The 22,601-nt window shown below is 38.0% G+C and overlaps 21 non-coding genes across 21 annotated transcripts; all 21 read left to right on the top strand.

Moving 5' to 3' along the window:
* The first annotated feature begins 146 nt into the window (after positions 1-146).
* On the top strand, positions 147-220 carry TRNAT-UGU (transfer RNA threonine (anticodon UGU)). The gene has a single exon. It is a non-coding gene; the product is annotated as a tRNA-Thr (tRNA).
* Positions 221-996: 776 nt separating this feature from the next.
* Positions 997-1,070, top strand: TRNAT-UGU (transfer RNA threonine (anticodon UGU)). The gene has a single exon. It is a non-coding gene; the product is annotated as a tRNA-Thr (tRNA).
* Positions 1,071-4,322: 3,252 nt separating this feature from the next.
* On the top strand, positions 4,323-4,396 carry TRNAT-UGU (transfer RNA threonine (anticodon UGU)). Its single transcript has one exon. It is a non-coding gene; the product is annotated as a tRNA-Thr (tRNA).
* A 776-nt stretch (positions 4,397-5,172) lies between these two features.
* On the top strand, positions 5,173-5,246 carry TRNAT-UGU (transfer RNA threonine (anticodon UGU)). The gene has a single exon. It is a non-coding gene; the product is annotated as a tRNA-Thr (tRNA).
* A 3,252-nt stretch (positions 5,247-8,498) lies between these two features.
* On the top strand, positions 8,499-8,572 carry TRNAT-UGU (transfer RNA threonine (anticodon UGU)). Its single transcript has one exon. It is a non-coding gene; the product is annotated as a tRNA-Thr (tRNA).
* Positions 8,573-9,348: 776 nt separating this feature from the next.
* On the top strand, positions 9,349-9,422 carry TRNAT-UGU (transfer RNA threonine (anticodon UGU)). The gene has a single exon. It is a non-coding gene; the product is annotated as a tRNA-Thr (tRNA).
* Positions 9,423-10,198: 776 nt separating this feature from the next.
* TRNAT-UGU (transfer RNA threonine (anticodon UGU)) lies at positions 10,199-10,272 on the top strand. The gene has a single exon. It is a non-coding gene; the product is annotated as a tRNA-Thr (tRNA).
* Positions 10,273-11,048: 776 nt separating this feature from the next.
* On the top strand, positions 11,049-11,122 carry TRNAT-UGU (transfer RNA threonine (anticodon UGU)). Its single transcript has one exon. It is a non-coding gene; the product is annotated as a tRNA-Thr (tRNA).
* Positions 11,123-11,899: 777 nt separating this feature from the next.
* TRNAT-UGU (transfer RNA threonine (anticodon UGU)) lies at positions 11,900-11,973 on the top strand. Its single transcript has one exon. It is a non-coding gene; the product is annotated as a tRNA-Thr (tRNA).
* A 776-nt stretch (positions 11,974-12,749) lies between these two features.
* On the top strand, positions 12,750-12,823 carry TRNAT-UGU (transfer RNA threonine (anticodon UGU)). Its single transcript has one exon. It is a non-coding gene; the product is annotated as a tRNA-Thr (tRNA).
* A 776-nt stretch (positions 12,824-13,599) lies between these two features.
* Positions 13,600-13,673, top strand: TRNAT-UGU (transfer RNA threonine (anticodon UGU)). The gene has a single exon. It is a non-coding gene; the product is annotated as a tRNA-Thr (tRNA).
* Positions 13,674-14,449: 776 nt separating this feature from the next.
* TRNAT-UGU (transfer RNA threonine (anticodon UGU)) lies at positions 14,450-14,523 on the top strand. Its single transcript has one exon. It is a non-coding gene; the product is annotated as a tRNA-Thr (tRNA).
* A 776-nt stretch (positions 14,524-15,299) lies between these two features.
* TRNAT-UGU (transfer RNA threonine (anticodon UGU)) lies at positions 15,300-15,373 on the top strand. The gene has a single exon. It is a non-coding gene; the product is annotated as a tRNA-Thr (tRNA).
* A 776-nt stretch (positions 15,374-16,149) lies between these two features.
* Positions 16,150-16,223, top strand: TRNAT-UGU (transfer RNA threonine (anticodon UGU)). The gene has a single exon. It is a non-coding gene; the product is annotated as a tRNA-Thr (tRNA).
* Positions 16,224-16,999: 776 nt separating this feature from the next.
* On the top strand, positions 17,000-17,073 carry TRNAT-UGU (transfer RNA threonine (anticodon UGU)). Its single transcript has one exon. It is a non-coding gene; the product is annotated as a tRNA-Thr (tRNA).
* Positions 17,074-17,849: 776 nt separating this feature from the next.
* TRNAT-UGU (transfer RNA threonine (anticodon UGU)) lies at positions 17,850-17,923 on the top strand. The gene has a single exon. It is a non-coding gene; the product is annotated as a tRNA-Thr (tRNA).
* Positions 17,924-18,699: 776 nt separating this feature from the next.
* Positions 18,700-18,773, top strand: TRNAT-UGU (transfer RNA threonine (anticodon UGU)). Its single transcript has one exon. It is a non-coding gene; the product is annotated as a tRNA-Thr (tRNA).
* Positions 18,774-19,549: 776 nt separating this feature from the next.
* On the top strand, positions 19,550-19,623 carry TRNAT-UGU (transfer RNA threonine (anticodon UGU)). Its single transcript has one exon. It is a non-coding gene; the product is annotated as a tRNA-Thr (tRNA).
* Positions 19,624-20,399: 776 nt separating this feature from the next.
* Positions 20,400-20,473, top strand: TRNAT-UGU (transfer RNA threonine (anticodon UGU)). Its single transcript has one exon. It is a non-coding gene; the product is annotated as a tRNA-Thr (tRNA).
* A 776-nt stretch (positions 20,474-21,249) lies between these two features.
* TRNAT-UGU (transfer RNA threonine (anticodon UGU)) lies at positions 21,250-21,323 on the top strand. Its single transcript has one exon. It is a non-coding gene; the product is annotated as a tRNA-Thr (tRNA).
* Positions 21,324-22,099: 776 nt separating this feature from the next.
* On the top strand, positions 22,100-22,173 carry TRNAT-UGU (transfer RNA threonine (anticodon UGU)). The gene has a single exon. It is a non-coding gene; the product is annotated as a tRNA-Thr (tRNA).
* The last annotated feature ends 428 nt before the right edge of the window (positions 22,174-22,601 follow it).

Genomic DNA, 22,601 nt, shown 5'->3' with positions numbered 1-22,601 from the left:
ATTTTTTGTCACTATTGAAGCCCTAAAAATTAGTCCAGTAAAGAAAGAATTTGCATAAGTCGTCTATCTCTAGACATTCAAGGACACTGAAAGACATGAGGTGAGGGCGATTCTACCAGTAGTGCTTTCCTACTCTTAAACAAAGTGGTGCTGTGGCTTAGTTGGTTAAAGCGCCTGTCTTGTAAACAGGAGATCCTGAGTTCGAATCTCAGCAGTGCCTTCTTTTCATAGCCTCTTACAGAAGTTTCTATGTTTAACAATGTACTTTCCTTGTAAAAATACTATAAAGTCAAACTTGTCTTTCTCATATCCCTTCCTTAGATAGTGCAATGGAGAGATTCTAAATCTGTGTTGTCAAAGTACTCAAAAGGAAGAAGATGTCAGCCAATGTAGGATGGCATCAAGCATGCCAAATGAAAACAGTGGGTTTACTTTTGCCAGACTGAAATGTTAGAAAAGTTTGATAGCAGCCTTCTTGAACAGGAAATGCTGGAAATACTCACTGCTTGGGCTGAAAAAGATAATTTAGAGTTTCAACATTGGAGATGAAGGTAACTTCAACAAGTATGGGATTCAAAAACCATGCATGCAGAGCACAATGGATTAGTAGTCATACGCCATAACCACTCGGCAGCTCGTCTACAGGAAGAGTCTGTAGCCAGATGATGTGATCTAATGAGGATTTTGACAAGTCTGTGCAATTTCACTAAAGATTGTGTATGAGCTTCTGGCAAAGTGGCTCTTATCATATCTACAACAGTGGATTATGTCAAGAGTTGGACAAGCTCAAACTTTATCAGAGATTAACCAAAGTTTAGGGTTTTAATATCAGTAATTCAATAAAGATTGTATTTTTTGTCACTATTGAAGCCCTAAAAATTAGTCCAGTAAAGAAAGAATTTGCATAAGTCGTCTATCTCTAGACATTCAAGGACACTGAAAGACATGAGGTGAGGGCGATTCTACCAGTAGTGCTTTCCTACTCTTAAACAAAGTGGTGCTGTGGCTTAGTTGGTTAAAGCGCCTGTCTTGTAAACAGGAGATCCTGAGTTCGAATCTCAGCAGTGCCTTCTTTTCATAGCCTCTTACAGAAGTTTCTATGTTTAACAATGTACTTTCCTTGTAAAAATACTATAAAGTCAAACTTGTCTTTCTCATATCCCTTCCTTAGATAGTGCAATGGAGAGATTCTAAATCTGTGTTGTCAAAGTACTCAAAAGGAAGAAGATGTCAGCCAATGTAGGATGGCATCAAGCATGCCAAATGAAAACAGTGGGTTTACTTTTGCCAGACTGAAATGTTAGAAAAGTTTGATAGCAGCCTTCTTGAACAGGAAATGCTGGAAATACTCACTGCTTGGGCTGAAAAAGATAATTTAGAGTTTCAACATTGGAGATGAAGGTAACTTCAACAAGTATGGGATTCAAAAACCATGCATGCAGAGCACAATGGATTAGTAGTCATACGCCATAACCACTCGGCAGCTCGTCTACAGGAAGAGTCTGTAGCCAGATGATGTGATCTAATGAGGATTTTGACAAGTCTGTGCAATTTCACTAAAGATTGTGTATGAGCTTCTGGCAAAGTGGCTCTTATCATATCTACAACAGTGGATTATGTCAAGAGTTGGACAAGCTCAAACTTTATCAGAGATTAACCAAAGTTTAGGGTTTTAATATCAGTAATTCAATAAAGATTGTATTTTTTGTCACTATTGAAGCCCTAAAAATTAGTCCAGTAAAGAAAGAATTTGCATAAGTCGTCTATCTCTAGACATTCAAGGACACTGAAAGACATGAGGTGAGGGCGATTCTACCAGTAGTGCTTTCCTACTCTTAAACAAAGTGGTGCTGTGGCTTAGTTGGTTAAAGCGCCTGTCTTGTAAACAGGAGATCCTGAGTTCAAATCTCAGCAGTGCCTTCTTTTAATAGCCTCTTACAGAAGTTTCTATGTTTAACAATGTACTTTCCTTGTAAAAATACTATAAAGTCAAACTTGTCTTTCTCATATCCCTTCCTTAGATAGTGCAATGGAGAGATTCTAAATCTGTGTTGTCAAAGTACTCAAAAGGAAGAAGATGTCAGCCAATGTAGGATGGCATCAAGCATGCCAAATGAAAACAGTGGGTTTACTTTTGCCAGACTGAAATGTTAGAAAAGTTTGATAGCAGCCTTCTTGAACAGATAATTTAGAGTTTCAACATTGGAGATGAAGGTAACTTCAACAAGTATGGGATTCAAAAACCATGCATGCAGAGCACAATGGATTAGTAGTCATACGCCATAACCACTCGGCAGCTCGTCTACAGGAAGAGTCTGTAGCCAGATGATGTGATCTAATGAGGATTTTGACAAGTCTGTGCAATTTCACTAAAGATTGTGTATGAGCTTCTGGCAAAGTGGCTCTTATCATATCTACAACAGTGGATTATGTCAAGAGTTGGACAAGCTCAAACTTTATCAGAGATTAACCAAAGTTTAGGGTTTTAATATCAGTAATTCAATAAAGATTGTATTTTTTGTCACTATTGAAGCCCTAAAAATTAGTCCAGTAAAGAAAGAATTTGCATAAGTCGTCTATCTCTAGACATTCAAGGACACTGAAAGACATGAGGTGAGGGCGATTCTACCAGTAGTGCTTTCCTACTCTTAAACAAAGTGGTGCTGTGGCTTAGTTGGTTAAAGCGCCTGTCTTGTAAACAGGAGATCCTGAGTTCAAATCTCAGCAGTGCCTTCTTTTAATAGCCTCTTACAGAAGTTTCTATGTTTAACAATGTACTTTCCTTGTAAAAATACTATAAAGTCAAACTTGTCTTTCTCATATCCCTTCCTTAGATAGTGCAATGGAGAGATTCTAAATCTGTGTTGTCAAAGTACTCAAAAGGAAGAAGATGTCAGCCAATGTAGGATGGCATCAAGCATGCCAAATGAAAACAGTGGGTTTACTTTTGCCAGACTGAAATGTTAGAAAAGTTTGATAGCAGCCTTCTTGAACAGATAATTTAGAGTTTCAACATTGGAGATGAAGGTAACTTCAACAAGTATGGGATTCAAAAACCATGCATGCAGAGCACAATGGATTAGTAGTCATACGCCATAACCACTCGGCAGCTCGTCTACAGGAAGAGTCTGTAGCCAGATGATGTGATCTAATGAGGATTTTGACAAGTCTGTGCAATTTCACTAAAGATTGTGTATGAGCTTCTGGCAAAGTGGCTCTTATCATATCTACAACAGTGGATTATGTCAAGAGTTGGACAAGCTCAAACTTTATCAGAGATTAACCAAAGTTTAGGGTTTTAATATCAGTAATTCAATAAAGATTGTATTTTTTGTCACTATTGAAGCCCTAAAAATTAGTCCAGTAAAGAAAGAATTTGCATTAGTCGTCTATCTCTAGACATTCAAGGACACTGAAAGACATGAGGTGAGGGCGATTCTACCAGTAGTGCTTTCCTACTCTTAAACAAAGTGGTGCTGTTGCTTAGTTGGTTAAAGCGCCTGTCTTGTAATCAGGAGATCCTGAGTTCAAATCTCAGCAGTGCCTTCTTTTAATAGCCTCTTACAGAAGTTTCTATGTTTAACAATGTACTTTCCTTGTAAAAATACTATAAAGTCAAACTTGTCTTTCTCATATCCCTTCCTTAGATAGTGCAATGGAGAGATTCTAAATCTGTGTTGTCAAAGTACTCAAAAGGAAGAAGATGTCAGCCAATGTAGGATGGCATCAAGCATGCCAAATGAAAACAGTGGGTTTACTTTTGCCAGACTGAAATGTTAGAAAAGTTTGATAGCAGCCTTCTTGAACAGGAAATGCTGGAAATACTCACTGCTTGGGCTGAAAAAGATAATTTAGAGTTTCAACATTGGAGATGAAGGTAACTTCAACAAGTATGGGATTCAAAAACCATGCATGCAGAGCACAATGGATTAGTAGTCATACGCCATAACCACTCGGCAGCTCGTCTACAGGAAGAGTCTGTAGCCAGATGATGTGATCTAATGAGGATTTTGACAAGTCTGTGCAATTTCACTAAAGATTGTGTATGAGCTTCTGGCAAAGTGGCTCTTATCATATCTACAACAGTGGATTATGTCAAGAGTTGGACAAGCTCAAACTTTATCAGAGATTAACCAAAGTTTAGGGTTTTAATATCAGTAATTCAATAAAGATTGTATTTTTTGTCACTATTGAAGCCCTAAAAATTAGTCCAGTAAAGAAAGAATTTGCATAAGTCGTCTATCTCTAGACATTCAAGGACACTGAAAGACATGAGGTGAGGGCGATTCTACCAGTAGTGCTTTCCTACTCTTAAACAAAGTGGTGCTGTGGCTTAGTTGGTTAAAGCGCCTGTCTTGTAAACAGGAGATCCTGAGTTCGAATCTCAGCAGTGCCTTCTTTTCATAGCCTCTTACAGAAGTTTCTATGTTTAACAATGTACTTTCCTTGTAAAAATACTATAAAGTCAAACTTGTCTTTCTCATATCCCTTCCTTAGATAGTGCAATGGAGAGATTCTAAATCTGTGTTGTCAAAGTACTCAAAAGGAAGAAGATGTCAGCCAATGTAGGATGGCATCAAGCATGCCAAATGAAAACAGTGGGTTTACTTTTGCCAGACTGAAATGTTAGAAAAGTTTGATAGCAGCCTTCTTGAACAGGAAATGCTGGAAATACTCACTGCTTGGGCTGAAAAAGATAATTTAGAGTTTCAACATTGGAGATGAAGGTAACTTCAACAAGTATGGGATTCAAAAACCATGCATGCAGAGCACAATGGATTAGTAGTCATACGCCATAACCACTCGGCAGCTCGTCTACAGGAAGAGTCTGTAGCCAGATGATGTGATCTAATGAGGATTTTGACAAGTCTGTGCAATTTCACTAAAGATTGTGTATGAGCTTCTGGCAAAGTGGCTCTTATCATATCTACAACAGTGGATTATGTCAAGAGTTGGACAAGCTCAAACTTTATCAGAGATTAACCAAAGTTTAGGGTTTTAATATCAGTAATTCAATAAAGATTGTATTTTTTGTCACTATTGAAGCCCTAAAAATTAGTCCAGTAAAGAAAGAATTTGCATAAGTCGTCTATCTCTAGACATTCAAGGACACTGAAAGACATGAGGTGAGGGCGATTCTACCAGTAGTGCTTTCCTACTCTTAAACAAAGTGGTGCTGTGGCTTAGTTGGTTAAAGCGCCTGTCTTGTAAACAGGAGATCCTGAGTTCGAATCTCAGCAGTGCCTTCTTTTCATAGCCTCTTACAGAAGTTTCTATGTTTAACAATGTACTTTCCTTGTAAAAATACTATAAAGTCAAACTTGTCTTTCTCATATCCCTTCCTTAGATAGTGCAATGGAGAGATTCTAAATCTGTGTTGTCAAAGTACTCAAAAGGAAGAAGATGTCAGCCAATGTAGGATGGCATCAAGCATGCCAAATGAAAACAGTGGGTTTACTTTTGCCAGACTGAAATGTTAGAAAAGTTTGATAGCAGCCTTCTTGAACAGGAAATGCTGGAAATACTCACTGCTTGGGCTGAAAAAGATAATTTAGAGTTTCAACATTGGAGATGAAGGTAACTTCAACAAGTATGGGATTCAAAAACCATGCATGCAGAGCACAATGGATTAGTAGTCATACGCCATAACCACTCGGCAGCTCGTCTACAGGAAGAGTCTGTAGCCAGATGATGTGATCTAATGAGGATTTTGACAAGTCTGTGCAATTTCACTAAAGATTGTGTATGAGCTTCTGGCAAAGTGGCTCTTATCATATCTACAACAGTGGATTATGTCAAGAGTTGGACAAGCTCAAACTTTATCAGAGATTAACCAAAGTTTAGGGTTTTAATATCAGTAATTCAATAAAGATTGTATTTTTTGTCACTATTGAAGCCCTAAAAATTAGTCCAGTAAAGAAAGAATTTGCATAAGTCGTCTATCTCTAGACATTCAAGGACACTGAAAGACATGAGGTGAGGGCGATTCTACCAGTAGTGCTTTCCTACTCTTAAACAAAGTGGTGCTGTGGCTTAGTTGGTTAAAGCGCCTGTCTTGTAAACAGGAGATCCTGAGTTCAAATCTCAGCAGTGCCTTCTTTTAATAGCCTCTTACAGAAGTTTCTATGTTTAACAATGTACTTTCCTTGTAAAAATACTATAAAGTCAAACTTGTCTTTCTCATATCCCTTCCTTAGATAGTGCAATGGAGAGATTCTAAATCTGTGTTGTCAAAGTACTCAAAAGGAAGAAGATGTCAGCCAATGTAGGATGGCATCAAGCATGCCAAATGAAAACAGTGGGTTTACTTTTGCCAGACTGAAATGTTAGAAAAGTTTGATAGCAGCCTTCTTGAACAGATAATTTAGAGTTTCAACATTGGAGATGAAGGTAACTTCAACAAGTATGGGATTCAAAAACCATGCATGCAGAGCACAATGGATTAGTAGTCATACGCCATAACCACTCGGCAGCTCGTCTACAGGAAGAGTCTGTAGCCAGATGATGTGATCTAATGAGGATTTTGACAAGTCTGTGCAATTTCACTAAAGATTGTGTATGAGCTTCTGGCAAAGTGGCTCTTATCATATCTACAACAGTGGATTATGTCAAGAGTTGGACAAGCTCAAACTTTATCAGAGATTAACCAAAGTTTAGGGTTTTAATATCAGTAATTCAATAAAGATTGTATTTTTTGTCACTATTGAAGCCCTAAAAATTAGTCCAGTAAAGAAAGAATTTGCATAAGTCGTCTATCTCTAGACATTCAAGGACACTGAAAGACATGAGGTGAGGGCGATTCTACCAGTAGTGCTTTCCTACTCTTAAACAAAGTGGTGCTGTGGCTTAGTTGGTTAAAGCGCCTGTCTTGTAAACAGGAGATCCTGAGTTCAAATCTCAGCAGTGCCTTCTTTTAATAGCCTCTTACAGAAGTTTCTATGTTTAACAATGTACTTTCCTTGTAAAAATACTATAAAGTCAAACTTGTCTTTCTCATATCCCTTCCTTAGATAGTGCAATGGAGAGATTCTAAATCTGTGTTGTCAAAGTACTCAAAAGGAAGAAGATGTCAGCCAATGTAGGATGGCATCAAGCATGCCAAATGAAAACAGTGGGTTTACTTTTGCCAGACTGAAATGTTAGAAAAGTTTGATAGCAGCCTTCTTGAACAGATAATTTAGAGTTTCAACATTGGAGATGAAGGTAACTTCAACAAGTATGGGATTCAAAAACCATGCATGCAGAGCACAATGGATTAGTAGTCATACGCCATAACCACTCGGCAGCTCGTCTACAGGAAGAGTCTGTAGCCAGATGATGTGATCTAATGAGGATTTTGACAAGTCTGTGCAATTTCACTAAAGATTGTGTATGAGCTTCTGGCAAAGTGGCTCTTATCATATCTACAACAGTGGATTATGTCAAGAGTTGGACAAGCTCAAACTTTATCAGAGATTAACCAAAGTTTAGGGTTTTAATATCAGTAATTCAATAAAGATTGTATTTTTTGTCACTATTGAAGCCCTAAAAATTAGTCCAGTAAAGAAAGAATTTGCATTAGTCGTCTATCTCTAGACATTCAAGGACACTGAAAGACATGAGGTGAGGGCGATTCTACCAGTAGTGCTTTCCTACTCTTAAACAAAGTGGTGCTGTTGCTTAGTTGGTTAAAGCGCCTGTCTTGTAATCAGGAGATCCTGAGTTCAAATCTCAGCAGTGCCTTCTTTTAATAGCCTCTTACAGAAGTTTCTATGTTTAACAATGTACTTTCCTTGTAAAAATACTATAAAGTCAAACTTGTCTTTCTCATATCCCTTCCTTAGATAGTGCAATGGAGAGATTCTAAATCTGTGTTGTCAAAGTACTCAAAAGGAAGAAGATGTCAGCCAATGTAGGATGGCATCAAGCATGCCAAATGAAAACAGTGGGTTTACTTTTGCCAGACTGAAATGTTAGAAAAGTTTGATAGCAGCCTTCTTGAACAGGAAATGCTGGAAATACTCACTGCTTGGGCTGAAAAAGATAATTTAGAGTTTCAACATTGGAGATGAAGGTAACTTCAACAAGTATGGGATTCAAAAACCATGCATGCAGAGCACAATGGATTAGTAGTCATACGCCATAACCACTCGGCAGCTCGTCTACAGGAAGAGTCTGTAGCCAGATGATGTGATCTAATGAGGATTTTGACAAGTCTGTGCAATTTCACTAAAGATTGTGTATGAGCTTCTGGCAAAGTGGCTCTTATCATATCTACAACAGTGGATTATGTCAAGAGTTGGACAAGCTCAAACTTTATCAGAGATTAACCAAAGTTTAGGGTTTTAATATCAGTAATTCAATAAAGATTGTATTTTTTGTCACTATTGAAGCCCTAAAAATTAGTCCAGTAAAGAAAGAATTTGCATAAGTCGTCTATCTCTAGACATTCAAGGACACTGAAAGACATGAGGTGAGGGCGATTCTACCAGTAGTGCTTTCCTACTCTTAAACAAAGTGGTGCTGTGGCTTAGTTGGTTAAAGCGCCTGTCTTGTAAACAGGAGATCCTGAGTTCGAATCTCAGCAGTGCCTTCTTTTCATAGCCTCTTACAGAAGTTTCTATGTTTAACAATGTACTTTCCTTGTAAAAATACTATAAAGTCAAACTTGTCTTTCTCATATCCCTTCCTTAGATAGTGCAATGGAGAGATTCTAAATCTGTGTTGTCAAAGTACTCAAAAGGAAGAAGATGTCAGCCAATGTAGGATGGCATCAAGCATGCCAAATGAAAACAGTGGGTTTACTTTTGCCAGACTGAAATGTTAGAAAAGTTTGATAGCAGCCTTCTTGAACAGGAAATGCTGGAAATACTCACTGCTTGGGCTGAAAAAGATAATTTAGAGTTTCAACATTGGAGATGAAGGTAACTTCAACAAGTATGGGATTCAAAAACCATGCATGCAGAGCACAATGGATTAGTAGTCATACGCCATAACCACTCGGCAGCTCGTCTACAGGAAGAGTCTGTAGCCAGATGATGTGATCTAATGAGGATTTTGACAAGTCTGTGCAATTTCACTAAAGATTGTGTATGAGCTTCTGGCAAAGTGGCTCTTATCATATCTACAACAGTGGATTATGTCAAGAGTTGGACAAGCTCAAACTTTATCAGAGATTAACCAAAGTTTAGGGTTTTAATATCAGTAATTCAATAAAGATTGTATTTTTTGTCACTATTGAAGCCCTAAAAATTAGTCCAGTAAAGAAAGAATTTGCATAAGTCGTCTATCTCTAGACATTCAAGGACACTGAAAGACATGAGGTGAGGGCGATTCTACCAGTAGTGCTTTCCTACTCTTAAACAAAGTGGTGCTGTGGCTTAGTTGGTTAAAGCGCCTGTCTTGTAAACAGGAGATCCTGAGTTCGAATCTCAGCAGTGCCTTCTTTTCATAGCCTCTTACAGAAGTTTCTATGTTTAACAATGTACTTTCCTTGTAAAAATACTATAAAGTCAAACTTGTCTTTCTCATATCCCTTCCTTAGATAGTGCAATGGAGAGATTCTAAATCTGTGTTGTCAAAGTACTCAAAAGGAAGAAGATGTCAGCCAATGTAGGATGGCATCAAGCATGCCAAATGAAAACAGTGGGTTTACTTTTGCCAGACTGAAATGTTAGAAAAGTTTGATAGCAGCCTTCTTGAACAGGAAATGCTGGAAATACTCACTGCTTGGGCTGAAAAAGATAATTTAGAGTTTCAACATTGGAGATGAAGGTAACTTCAACAAGTATGGGATTCAAAAACCATGCATGCAGAGCACAATGGATTAGTAGTCATACGCCATAACCACTCGGCAGCTCGTCTACAGGAAGAGTCTGTAGCCAGATGATGTGATCTAATGAGGATTTTGACAAGTCTGTGCAATTTCACTAAAGATTGTGTATGAGCTTCTGGCAAAGTGGCTCTTATCATATCTACAACAGTGGATTATGTCAAGAGTTGGACAAGCTCAAACTTTATCAGAGATTAACCAAAGTTTAGGGTTTTAATATCAGTAATTCAATAAAGATTGTATTTTTTGTCACTATTGAAGCCCTAAAAATTAGTCCAGTAAAGAAAGAATTTGCATAAGTCGTCTATCTCTAGACATTCAAGGACACTGAAAGACATGAGGTGAGGGCGATTCTACCAGTAGTGCTTTCCTACTCTTAAACAAAGTGGTGCTGTGGCTTAGTTGGTTAAAGCGCCTGTCTTGTAAACAGGAGATCCTGAGTTCGAATCTCAGCAGTGCCTTCTTTTCATAGCCTCTTACAGAAGTTTCTATGTTTAACAATGTACTTTCCTTGTAAAAATACTATAAAGTCAAACTTGTCTTTCTCATATCCCTTCCTTAGATAGTGCAATGGAGAGATTCTAAATCTGTGTTGTCAAAGTACTCAAAAGGAAGAAGATGTCAGCCAATGTAGGATGGCATCAAGCATGCCAAATGAAAACAGTGGGTTTACTTTTGCCAGACTGAAATGTTAGAAAAGTTTGATAGCAGCCTTCTTGAACAGGAAATGCTGGAAATACTCACTGCTTGGGCTGAAAAAGATAATTTAGAGTTTCAACATTGGAGATGAAGGTAACTTCAACAAGTATGGGATTCAAAAACCATGCATGCAGAGCACAATGGATTAGTAGTCATACGCCATAACCACTCGGCAGCTCGTCTACAGGAAGAGTCTGTAGCCAGATGATGTGATCTAATGAGGATTTTGACAAGTCTGTGCAATTTCACTAAAGATTGTGTATGAGCTTCTGGCAAAGTGGCTCTTATCATATCTACAACAGTGGATTATGTCAAGAGTTGGACAAGCTCAAACTTTATCAGAGATTAACCAAAGTTTAGGGTTTTAATATCAGTAATTCAATAAAGATTGTATTTTTTGTCACTATTGAAGCCCTAAAAATTAGTCCAGTAAAGAAAGAATTTGCATAAGTCGTCTATCTCTAGACATTCAAGGACACTGAAAGACATGAGGTGAGGGCGATTCTACCAGTAGTGCTTTCCTACTCTTAAACAAAGTGGTGCTGTGGCTTAGTTGGTTAAAGCGCCTGTCTTGTAAACAGGAGATCCTGAGTTCGAATCTCAGCAGTGCCTTCTTTTCATAGCCTCTTACAGAAGTTTCTATGTTTAACAATGTACTTTCCTTGTAAAAATACTATAAAGTCAAACTTGTCTTTCTCATATCCCTTCCTTAGATAGTGCAATGGAGAGATTCTAAATCTGTGTTGTCAAAGTACTCAAAAGGAAGAAGATGTCAGCCAATGTAGGATGGCATCAAGCATGCCAAATGAAAACAGTGGGTTTACTTTTGCCAGACTGAAATGTTTTGAAAAGTTTGATAGCAGCCTTCTTGAACAGGAAATGCTGGAAATACTCACTGCTTGGGCTGAAAAAGATAATTTAGAGTTTCAACATTGGAGATGAAGGTAACTTCAACAAGTATGGGATTCAAAAACCATGCATGCAGAGCACAATGGATTAGTAGTCATACGCCATAACCACTCGGCAGCTCGTCTACAGGAAGAGTCTGTAGCCAGATGATGTGATCTAATGAGGATTTTGACAAGTCTGTGCAATTTCACTAAAGATTGTGTATGAGCTTCTGGCAAAGTGGCTCTTATCATATCTACAACAGTGGATTATGTCAAGAGTTGGACAAGCTCAAACTTTATCAGAGATTAACCAAAGTTTAGGGTTTTAATATCAGTAATTCAATAAAGATTGTATTTTTTGTCACTATTGAAGCCCTAAAAATTAGTCCAGTAAAGAAAGAATTTGCATAAGTCGTCTATCTCTAGACATTCAAGGACACTGAAAGACATGAGGTGAGGGCGATTCTACCAGTAGTGCTTTCCTACTCTTAAACAAAGTGGTGCTGTGGCTTAGTTGGTTAAAGCGCCTGTCTTGTAAACAGGAGATCCTGAGTTCGAATCTCAGCAGTGCCTTCTTTTCATAGCCTCTTACAGAAGTTTCTATGTTTAACAATGTACTTTCCTTGTAAAAATACTATAAAGTCAAACTTGTCTTTCTCATATCCCTTCCTTAGATAGTGCAATGGAGAGATTCTAAATCTGTGTTGTCAAAGTACTCAAAAGGAAGAAGATGTCAGCCAATGTAGGATGGCATCAAGCATGCCAAATGAAAACAGTGGGTTTACTTTTGCCAGACTGAAATGTTAGAAAAGTTTGATAGCAGCCTTCTTGAACAGGAAATGCTGGAAATACTCACTGCTTGGGCTGAAAAAGATAATTTAGAGTTTCAACATTGGAGATGAAGGTAACTTCAACAAGTATGGGATTCAAAAACCATGCATGCAGAGCACAATGGATTAGTAGTCATACGCCATAACCACTCGGCAGCTCGTCTACAGGAAGAGTCTGTAGCCAGATGATGTGATCTAATGAGGATTTTGACAAGTCTGTGCAATTTCACTAAAGATTGTGTATGAGCTTCTGGCAAAGTGGCTCTTATCATATCTACAACAGTGGATTATGTCAAGAGTTGGACAAGCTCAAACTTTATCAGAGATTAACCAAAGTTTAGGGTTTTAATATCAGTAATTCAATAAAGATTGTATTTTTTGTCACTATTGAAGCCCTAAAAATTAGTCCAGTAAAGAAAGAATTTGCATAAGTCGTCTATCTCTAGACATTCAAGGACACTGAAAGACATGAGGTGAGGGCGATTCTACCAGTAGTGCTTTCCTACTCTTAAACAAAGTGGTGCTGTGGCTTAGTTGGTTAAAGCGCCTGTCTTGTAAACAGGAGATCCTGAGTTCGAATCTCAGCAGTGCCTTCTTTTCATAGCCTCTTACAGAAGTTTCTATGTTTAACAATGTACTTTCCTTGTAAAAATACTATAAAGTCAAACTTGTCTTTCTCATATCCCTTCCTTAGATAGTGCAATGGAGAGATTCTAAATCTGTGTTGTCAAAGTACTCAAAAGGAAGAAGATGTCAGCCAATGTAGGATGGCATCAAGCATGCCAAATGAAAACAGTGGGTTTACTTTTGCCAGACTGAAATGTTAGAAAAGTTTGATAGCAGCCTTCTTGAACAGGAAATGCTGGAAATACTCACTGCTTGGGCTGAAAAAGATAATTTAGAGTTTCAACATTGGAGATGAAGGTAACTTCAACAAGTATGGGATTCAAAAACCATGCATGCAGAGCACAATGGATTAGTAGTCATACGCCATAACCACTCGGCAGCTCGTCTACAGGAAGAGTCTGTAGCCAGATGATGTGATCTAATGAGGATTTTGACAAGTCTGTGCAATTTCACTAAAGATTGTGTATGAGCTTCTGGCAAAGTGGCTCTTATCATATCTACAACAGTGGATTATGTCAAGAGTTGGACAAGCTCAAACTTTATCAGAGATTAACCAAAGTTTAGGGTTTTAATATCAGTAATTCAATAAAGATTGTATTTTTTGTCACTATTGAAGCCCTAAAAATTAGTCCAGTAAAGAAAGAATTTGCATAAGTCGTCTATCTCTAGACATTCAAGGACACTGAAAGACATGAGGTGAGGGCGATTCTACCAGTAGTGCTTTCCTACTCTTAAACAAAGTGGTGCTGTGGCTTAGTTGGTTAAAGCGCCTGTCTTGTAAACAGGAGATCCTGAGTTCGAATCTCAGCAGTGCCTTCTTTTCATAGCCTCTTACAGAAGTTTCTATGTTTAACAATGTACTTTCCTTGTAAAAATACTATAAAGTCAAACTTGTCTTTCTCATATCCCTTCCTTAGATAGTGCAATGGAGAGATTCTAAATCTGTGTTGTCAAAGTACTCAAAAGGAAGAAGATGTCAGCCAATGTAGGATGGCATCAAGCATGCCAAATGAAAACAGTGGGTTTACTTTTGCCAGACTGAAATGTTAGAAAAGTTTGATAGCAGCCTTCTTGAACAGGAAATGCTGGAAATACTCACTGCTTGGGCTGAAAAAGATAATTTAGAGTTTCAACATTGGAGATGAAGGTAACTTCAACAAGTATGGGATTCAAAAACCATGCATGCAGAGCACAATGGATTAGTAGTCATACGCCATAACCACTCGGCAGCTCGTCTACAGGAAGAGTCTGTAGCCAGATGATGTGATCTAATGAGGATTTTGACAAGTCTGTGCAATTTCACTAAAGATTGTGTATGAGCTTCTGGCAAAGTGGCTCTTATCATATCTACAACAGTGGATTATGTCAAGAGTTGGACAAGCTCAAACTTTATCAGAGATTAACCAAAGTTTAGGGTTTTAATATCAGTAATTCAATAAAGATTGTATTTTTTGTCACTATTGAAGCCCTAAAAATTAGTCCAGTAAAGAAAGAATTTGCATAAGTCGTCTATCTCTAGACATTCAAGGACACTGAAAGACATGAGGTGAGGGCGATTCTACCAGTAGTGCTTTCCTACTCTTAAACAAAGTGGTGCTGTGGCTTAGTTGGTTAAAGCGCCTGTCTTGTAAACAGGAGATCCTGAGTTCGAATCTCAGCAGTGCCTTCTTTTCATAGCCTCTTACAGAAGTTTCTATGTTTAACAATGTACTTTCCTTGTAAAAATACTATAAAGTCAAACTTGTCTTTCTCATATCCCTTCCTTAGATAGTGCAATGGAGAGATTCTAAATCTGTGTTGTCAAAGTACTCAAAAGGAAGAAGATGTCAGCCAATGTAGGATGGCATCAAGCATGCCAAATGAAAACAGTGGGTTTACTTTTGCCAGACTGAAATGTTAGAAAAGTTTGATAGCAGCCTTCTTGAACAGGAAATGCTGGAAATACTCACTGCTTGGGCTGAAAAAGATAATTTAGAGTTTCAACATTGGAGATGAAGGTAACTTCAACAAGTATGGGATTCAAAAACCATGCATGCAGAGCACAATGGATTAGTAGTCATACGCCATAACCACTCGGCAGCTCGTCTACAGGAAGAGTCTGTAGCCAGATGATGTGATCTAATGAGGATTTTGACAAGTCTGTGCAATTTCACTAAAGATTGTGTATGAGCTTCTGGCAAAGTGGCTCTTATCATATCTACAACAGTGGATTATGTCAAGAGTTGGACAAGCTCAAACTTTATCAGAGATTAACCAAAGTTTAGGGTTTTAATATCAGTAATTCAATAAAGATTGTATTTTTTGTCACTATTGAAGCCCTAAAAATTAGTCCAGTAAAGAAAGAATTTGCATAAGTCGTCTATCTCTAGACATTCAAGGACACTGAAAGACATGAGGTGAGGGCGATTCTACCAGTAGTGCTTTCCTACTCTTAAACAAAGTGGTGCTGTGGCTTAGTTGGTTAAAGCGCCTGTCTTGTAAACAGGAGATCCTGAGTTCGAATCTCAGCAGTGCCTTCTTTTCATAGCCTCTTACAGAAGTTTCTATGTTTAACAATGTACTTTCCTTGTAAAAATACTATAAAGTCAAACTTGTCTTTCTCATATCCCTTCCTTAGATAGTGCAATGGAGAGATTCTAAATCTGTGTTGTCAAAGTACTCAAAAGGAAGAAGATGTCAGCCAATGTAGGATGGCATCAAGCATGCCAAATGAAAACAGTGGGTTTACTTTTGCCAGACTGAAATGTTAGAAAAGTTTGATAGCAGCCTTCTTGAACAGGAAATGCTGGAAATACTCACTGCTTGGGCTGAAAAAGATAATTTAGAGTTTCAACATTGGAGATGAAGGTAACTTCAACAAGTATGGGATTCAAAAACCATGCATGCAGAGCACAATGGATTAGTAGTCATACGCCATAACCACTCGGCAGCTCGTCTACAGGAAGAGTCTGTAGCCAGATGATGTGATCTAATGAGGATTTTGACAAGTCTGTGCAATTTCACTAAAGATTGTGTATGAGCTTCTGGCAAAGTGGCTCTTATCATATCTACAACAGTGGATTATGTCAAGAGTTGGACAAGCTCAAACTTTATCAGAGATTAACCAAAGTTTAGGGTTTTAATATCAGTAATTCAATAAAGATTGTATTTTTTGTCACTATTGAAGCCCTAAAAATTAGTCCAGTAAAGAAAGAATTTGCATAAGTCGTCTATCTCTAGACATTCAAGGACACTGAAAGACATGAGGTGAGGGCGATTCTACCAGTAGTGCTTTCCTACTCTTAAACAAAGTGGTGCTGTGGCTTAGTTGGTTAAAGCGCCTGTCTTGTAAACAGGAGATCCTGAGTTCGAATCTCAGCAGTGCCTTCTTTTCATAGCCTCTTACAGAAGTTTCTATGTTTAACAATGTACTTTCCTTGTAAAAATACTATAAAGTCAAACTTGTCTTTCTCATATCCCTTCCTTAGATAGTGCAATGGAGAGATTCTAAATCTGTGTTGTCAAAGTACTCAAAAGGAAGAAGATGTCAGCCAATGTAGGATGGCATCAAGCATGCCAAATGAAAACAGTGGGTTTACTTTTGCCAGACTGAAATGTTAGAAAAGTTTGATAGCAGCCTTCTTGAACAGGAAATGCTGGAAATACTCACTGCTTGGGCTGAAAAAGATAATTTAGAGTTTCAACATTGGAGATGAAGGTAACTTCAACAAGTATGGGATTCAAAAACCATGCATGCAGAGCACAATGGATTAGTAGTCATACGCCATAACCACTCGGCAGCTCGTCTACAGGAAGAGTCTGTAGCCAGATGATGTGATCTAATGAGGATTTTGACAAGTCTGTGCAATTTCACTAAAGATTGTGTATGAGCTTCTGGCAAAGTGGCTCTTATCATATCTACAACAGTGGATTATGTCAAGAGTTGGACAAGCTCAAACTTTATCAGAGATTAACCAAAGTTTAGGGTTTTAATATCAGTAATTCAATAAAGATTGTATTTTTTGTCACTATTGAAGCCCTAAAAATTAGTCCAGTAAAGAAAGAATTTGCATAAGTCGTCTATCTCTAGACATTCAAGGACACTGAAAGACATGAGGTGAGGGCGATTCTACCAGTAGTGCTTTCCTACTCTTAAACAAAGTGGTGCTGTGGCTTAGTTGGTTAAAGCGCCTGTCTTGTAAACAGGAGATCCTGAGTTCGAATCTCAGCAGTGCCTTCTTTTCATAGCCTCTTACAGAAGTTTCTATGTTTAACAATGTACTTTCCTTGTAAAAATACTATAAAGTCAAACTTGTCTTTCTCATATCCCTTCCTTAGATAGTGCAATGGAGAGATTCTAAATCTGTGTTGTCAAAGTACTCAAAAGGAAGAAGATGTCAGCCAATGTAGGATGGCATCAAGCATGCCAAATGAAAACAGTGGGTTTACTTTTGCCAGACTGAAATGTTAGAAAAGTTTGATAGCAGCCTTCTTGAACAGGAAATGCTGGAAATACTCACTGCTTGGGCTGAAAAAGATAATTTAGAGTTTCAACATTGGAGATGAAGGTAACTTCAACAAGTATGGGATTCAAAAACCATGCATGCAGAGCACAATGGATTAGTAGTCATACGCCATAACCACTCGGCAGCTCGTCTACAGGAAGAGTCTGTAGCCAGATGATGTGATCTAATGAGGATTTTGACAAGTCTGTGCAATTTCACTAAAGATTGTGTATGAGCTTCTGGCAAAGTGGCTCTTATCATATCTACAACAGTGGATTATGTCAAGAGTTGGACAAGCTCAAACTTTATCAGAGATTAACCAAAGTTTAGGGTTTTAATATCAGTAATTCAATAAAGATTGTATTTTTTGTCACTATTGAAGCCCTAAAAATTAGTCCAGTAAAGAAAGAATTTGCATAAGTCGTCTATCTCTAGACATTCAAGGACACTGAAAGACATGAGGTGAGGGCGATTCTACCAGTAGTGCTTTCCTACTCTTAAACAAAGTGGTGCTGTGGCTTAGTTGGTTAAAGCGCCTGTCTTGTAAACAGGAGATCCTGAGTTCGAATCTCAGCAGTGCCTTCTTTTCATAGCCTCTTACAGAAGTTTCTATGTTTAACAATGTACTTTCCTTGTAAAAATACTATAAAGTCAAACTTGTCTTTCTCATATCCCTTCCTTAGATAGTGCAATGGAGAGATTCTAAATCTGTGTTGTCAAAGTACTCAAAAGGAAGAAGATGTCAGCCAATGTAGGATGGCATCAAGCATGCCAAATGAAAACAGTGGGTTTACTTTTGCCAGACTGAAATGTTAGAAAAGTTTGATAGCAGCCTTCTTGAACAGGAAATGCTGGAAATACTCACTGCTTGGGCTGAAAAAGATAATTTAGAGTTTCAACATTGGAGATGAAGGTAACTTCAACAAGTATGGGATTCAAAAACCATGCATGCAGAGCACAATGGATTAGTAGTCATACGCCATAACCACTCGGCAGCTCGTCTACAGGAAGAGTCTGTAGCCAGATGATGTGATCTAATGAGGATTTTGACAAGTCTGTGCAATTTCACTAAAGATTGTGTATGAGCTTCTGGCAAAGTGGCTCTTATCATATCTACAACAGTGGATTATGTCAAGAGTTGGACAAGCTCAAACTTTATCAGAGATTAACCAAAGTTTAGGGTTTTAATATCAGTAATTCAATAAAGATTGTATTTTTTGTCACTATTGAAGCCCTAAAAATTAGTCCAGTAAAGAAAGAATTTGCATAAGTCGTCTATCTCTAGACATTCAAGGACACTGAAAGACATGAGGTGAGGGCGATTCTACCAGTAGTGCTTTCCTACTCTTAAACAAAGTGGTGCTGTGGCTTAGTTGGTTAAAGCGCCTGTCTTGTAAACAGGAGATCCTGAGTTCGAATCTCAGCAGTGCCTTCTTTTCATAGCCTCTTACAGAAGTTTCTATGTTTAACAATGTACTTTCCTTGTAAAAATACTATAAAGTCAAACTTGTCTTTCTCATATCCCTTCCTTAGATAGTGCAATGGAGAGATTCTAAATCTGTGTTGTCAAAGTACTCAAAAGGAAGAAGATGTCAGCCAATGTAGGATGGCATCAAGCATGCCAAATGAAAACAGTGGGTTTACTTTTGCCAGACTGAAATGTTAGAAAAGTTTGATAGCAGCCTTCTTGAACAGGAAATGCTGGAAATACTCACTGCTTGGGCTGAAAAAGATAATTTAGAGTTTCAACATTGGAGATGAAGGTAACTTCAACAAGTATGGGATTCAAAAACCATGCATGCAGAGCACAATGGATTAGTAGTCATACGCCATAACCACTCGGCAGCTCGTCTACAGGAAGAGTCTGTAGCCAGATGATGTGATCTAATGAGGATTTTGACAAGTCTGTGCAATTTCACTAAAGATTGTGTATGAGCTTCTGGCAAAGTGGCTCTTATCATATCTACAACAGTGGATTATGTCAAGAGTTGGACAAGCTCAAACTTTATCAGAGATTAACCAAAGTTTAGGGTTTTAATATCAGTAATTCAATAAAGATTGTATTTTTTGTCACTATTGAAGCCCTAAAAATTAGTCCAGTAAAGAAAGAATTTGCATAAGTCGTCTATCTCTAGACATTCAAGGACACTGAAAGACATGAGGTGAGGGCGATTCTACCAGTAGTGCTTTCCTACTCTTAAACAAAGTGGTGCTGTGGCTTAGTTGGTTAAAGCGCCTGTCTTGTAAACAGGAGATCCTGAGTTCGAATCTCAGCAGTGCCTTCTTTTCATAGCCTCTTACAGAAGTTTCTATGTTTAACAATGTACTTTCCTTGTAAAAATACTATAAAGTCAAACTTGTCTTTCTCATATCCCTTCCTTAGATAGTGCAATGGAGAGATTCTAAATCTGTGTTGTCAAAGTACTCAAAAGGAAGAAGATGTCAGCCAATGTAGGATGGCATCAAGCATGCCAAATGAAAACAGTGGGTTTACTTTTGCCAGACTGAAATGTTAGAAAAGTTTGATAGCAGCCTTCTTGAACAGGAAATGCTGGAAATACTCACTGCTTGGGCTGAAAAAGATAATTTAGAGTTTCAACATTGGAGATGAAGGTAACTTCAACAAGTATGGGATTCAAAAACCATGCATGCAGAGCACAATGGATTAGTAGTCATACGCCATAACCACTCGGCAGCTCGTCTACAGGAAGAGTCTGTAGCCAGATGATGTGATCTAATGAGGATTTTGACAAGTCTGTGCAATTTCACTAAAGATTGTGTATGAGCTTCTGGCAAAGTGGCTCTTATCATATCTACAACAGTGGATTATGTCAAGAGTTGGACAAGCTCAAACTTTATCAGAGATTAACCAAAGTTTAGGGTTTTAATATCAGTAATTCAATAAAGATTGTATTTTTTGTCACTATTGAAGCCCTAAAAATTAGTCCAGTAAAGAAAGAATTTGCATAAGTCGTCTATCTCTAGACATTCAAGGACACTGAAAGACATGAGGTGAGGGCGATTCTACCAGTAGTGCTTTCCTACTCTTAAACAAAGTGGTGCTGTGGCTTAGTTGGTTAAAGCGCCTGTCTTGTAAACAGGAGATCCTGAGTTCGAATCTCAGCAGTGCCTTCTTTTCATAGCCTCTTACAGAAGTTTCTATGTTTAACAATGTACTTTCCTTGTAAAAATACTATAAAGTCAAACTTGTCTTTCTCATATCCCTTCCTTAGATAGTGCAATGGAGAGATTCTAAATCTGTGTTGTCAAAGTACTCAAAAGGAAGAAGATGTCAGCCAATGTAGGATGGCATCAAGCATGCCAAATGAAAACAGTGGGTTTACTTTTGCCAGACTGAAATGTTAGAAAAGTTTGATAGCAGCCTTCTTGAACAGGAAATGCTGGAAATACTCACTGCTTGGGCTGAAAAAGATAATTTAGAGTTTCAACATTGGAGATGAAGGTAACTTCAACAAGTATGGGATTCAAAAACCATGCATGCAGAGCACAATGGATTAGTAGTCATACGCCATAACCACTCGGCAGCTCGTCTACAGGAAGAGTCTGTAGCCAGATGATGTGATCTAATGAGGATTTTGACAAGTCTGTGCAATTTCACTAAAGATTGTGTATGAGCTTCTGGCAAAGTGGCTCTTATCATATCTACAACAGTGGATTATGTCAAGAGTTGGACAAGCTCAAACTTTATCAGAGATTAACCAAAGTTTAGGGTTTTAATATCAGTAATTCAATAAAGATTGTATTTTTTGTCACTATTGAAGCCCTAAAAATTAGTCCAGTAAAGAAAGAATTTGCATAAGTCGTCTATCTCTAGACATTCAAGGACACTGAAAGACATGAGGTGAGGGCGATTCTACCAGTAGTGCTTTCCTACTCTTAAACAAAGTGGTGCTGTGGCTTAGTTGGTTAAAGCGCCTGTCTTGTAAACAGGAGATCCTGAGTTCGAATCTCAGCAGTGCCTTCTTTTCATAGCCTCTTACAGAAGTTTCTATGTTTAACAATGTACTTTCCTTGTAAAAATACTATAAAGTCAAACTTGTCTTTCTCATATCCCTTCCTTAGATAGTGCAATGGAGAGATTCTAAATCTGTGTTGTCAAAGTACTCAAAAGGAAGAAGATGTCAGCCAATGTAGGATGGCATCAAGCATGCCAAATGAAAACAGTGGGTTTACTTTTGCCAGACTGAAATGTTAGAAAAGTTTGATAGCAGCCTTCTTGAACAGGAAATGCTGGAAATACTCACTGCTTGGGCTGAAAAAGATAATTTAGAGTTTCAACATTGGAGATGAAGGTAACTTCAACAAGTATGGGATTCAAAAACCATGCATGCAGAGCACAATGGATTAGTAGTCATACGCCATAACCACTCGGCAGCTCGTCTACAGGAAGAGTCTGTAGCCAGATGATGTGATCTAATGAGGATTTTGACAAGTCTGTGCAATTTCACTAAAGATTGTGTATGAGCTTCTGGCAAAGTGGCTCTTATCATATCTACAACAGTGGATTATGTCAAGAGTTGGACAAGCTCAAACTTTATCAGAGATTAACCAAAGTTTAGGGTTTTAATATCAGTAATTCAATAAAGATTGTATTTTTTGTCACTATTGAAGCCCTAAAAATTAGTCCAGTAAAGAAAGAATTTGCATAAGTCGTCTATCTCTAGACATTCAAGGACACTGAAAGACATGAGGTGAGGGCGATTCTACCAGTAGTGCTTTCCTACTCTTAAACAAAGTGGTGCTGTGGCTTAGTTGGTTAAAGCGCCTGTCTTGTAAACAGGAGATCCTGAGTTCGAATCTCAGCAGTGCCTTCTTTTCATAGCCTCTTACAGAAGTTTCTATGTTTAACAATGTACTTTCCTTGTAAAAATACTATAAAGTCAAACTTGTCTTTCTCATATCCCTTCCTTAGATAGTGCAATGGAGAGATTCTAAATCTGTGTTGTCAAAGTACTCAAAAGGAAGAAGATGTCAGCCAATGTAGGATGGCATCAAGCATGCCAAATGAAAACAGTGGGTTTACTTTTGCCAGACTGAAATGTTAGAAAAGTTTGATAGCAGCCTTCTTGAACAGGAAATGCTGGAAATACTCACTGCTTGGGCTGAAAAAGATAATTTAGAGTTTCAACATTGGAGATGAAGGTAACTTCAACAAGTATGGGATTCAAAAACCATGCATGCAGAGCACAATGGATTAGTAGTCATACGCCATAACCACTCGGCAGCTCGTCTACAGGAA

This window comes from Anomaloglossus baeobatrachus, chromosome 7 (assembly GCF_048569485.1).
Source record: "Anomaloglossus baeobatrachus isolate aAnoBae1 chromosome 7, aAnoBae1.hap1, whole genome shotgun sequence".
In the NCBI taxonomy this organism is placed as follows: domain Eukaryota; kingdom Metazoa; phylum Chordata; class Amphibia; order Anura; family Aromobatidae; genus Anomaloglossus; species Anomaloglossus baeobatrachus.
The sequence above is the reverse complement of the archived record's forward strand: the minus strand, read 5'-3'. Positions and strand labels throughout refer to the sequence as shown.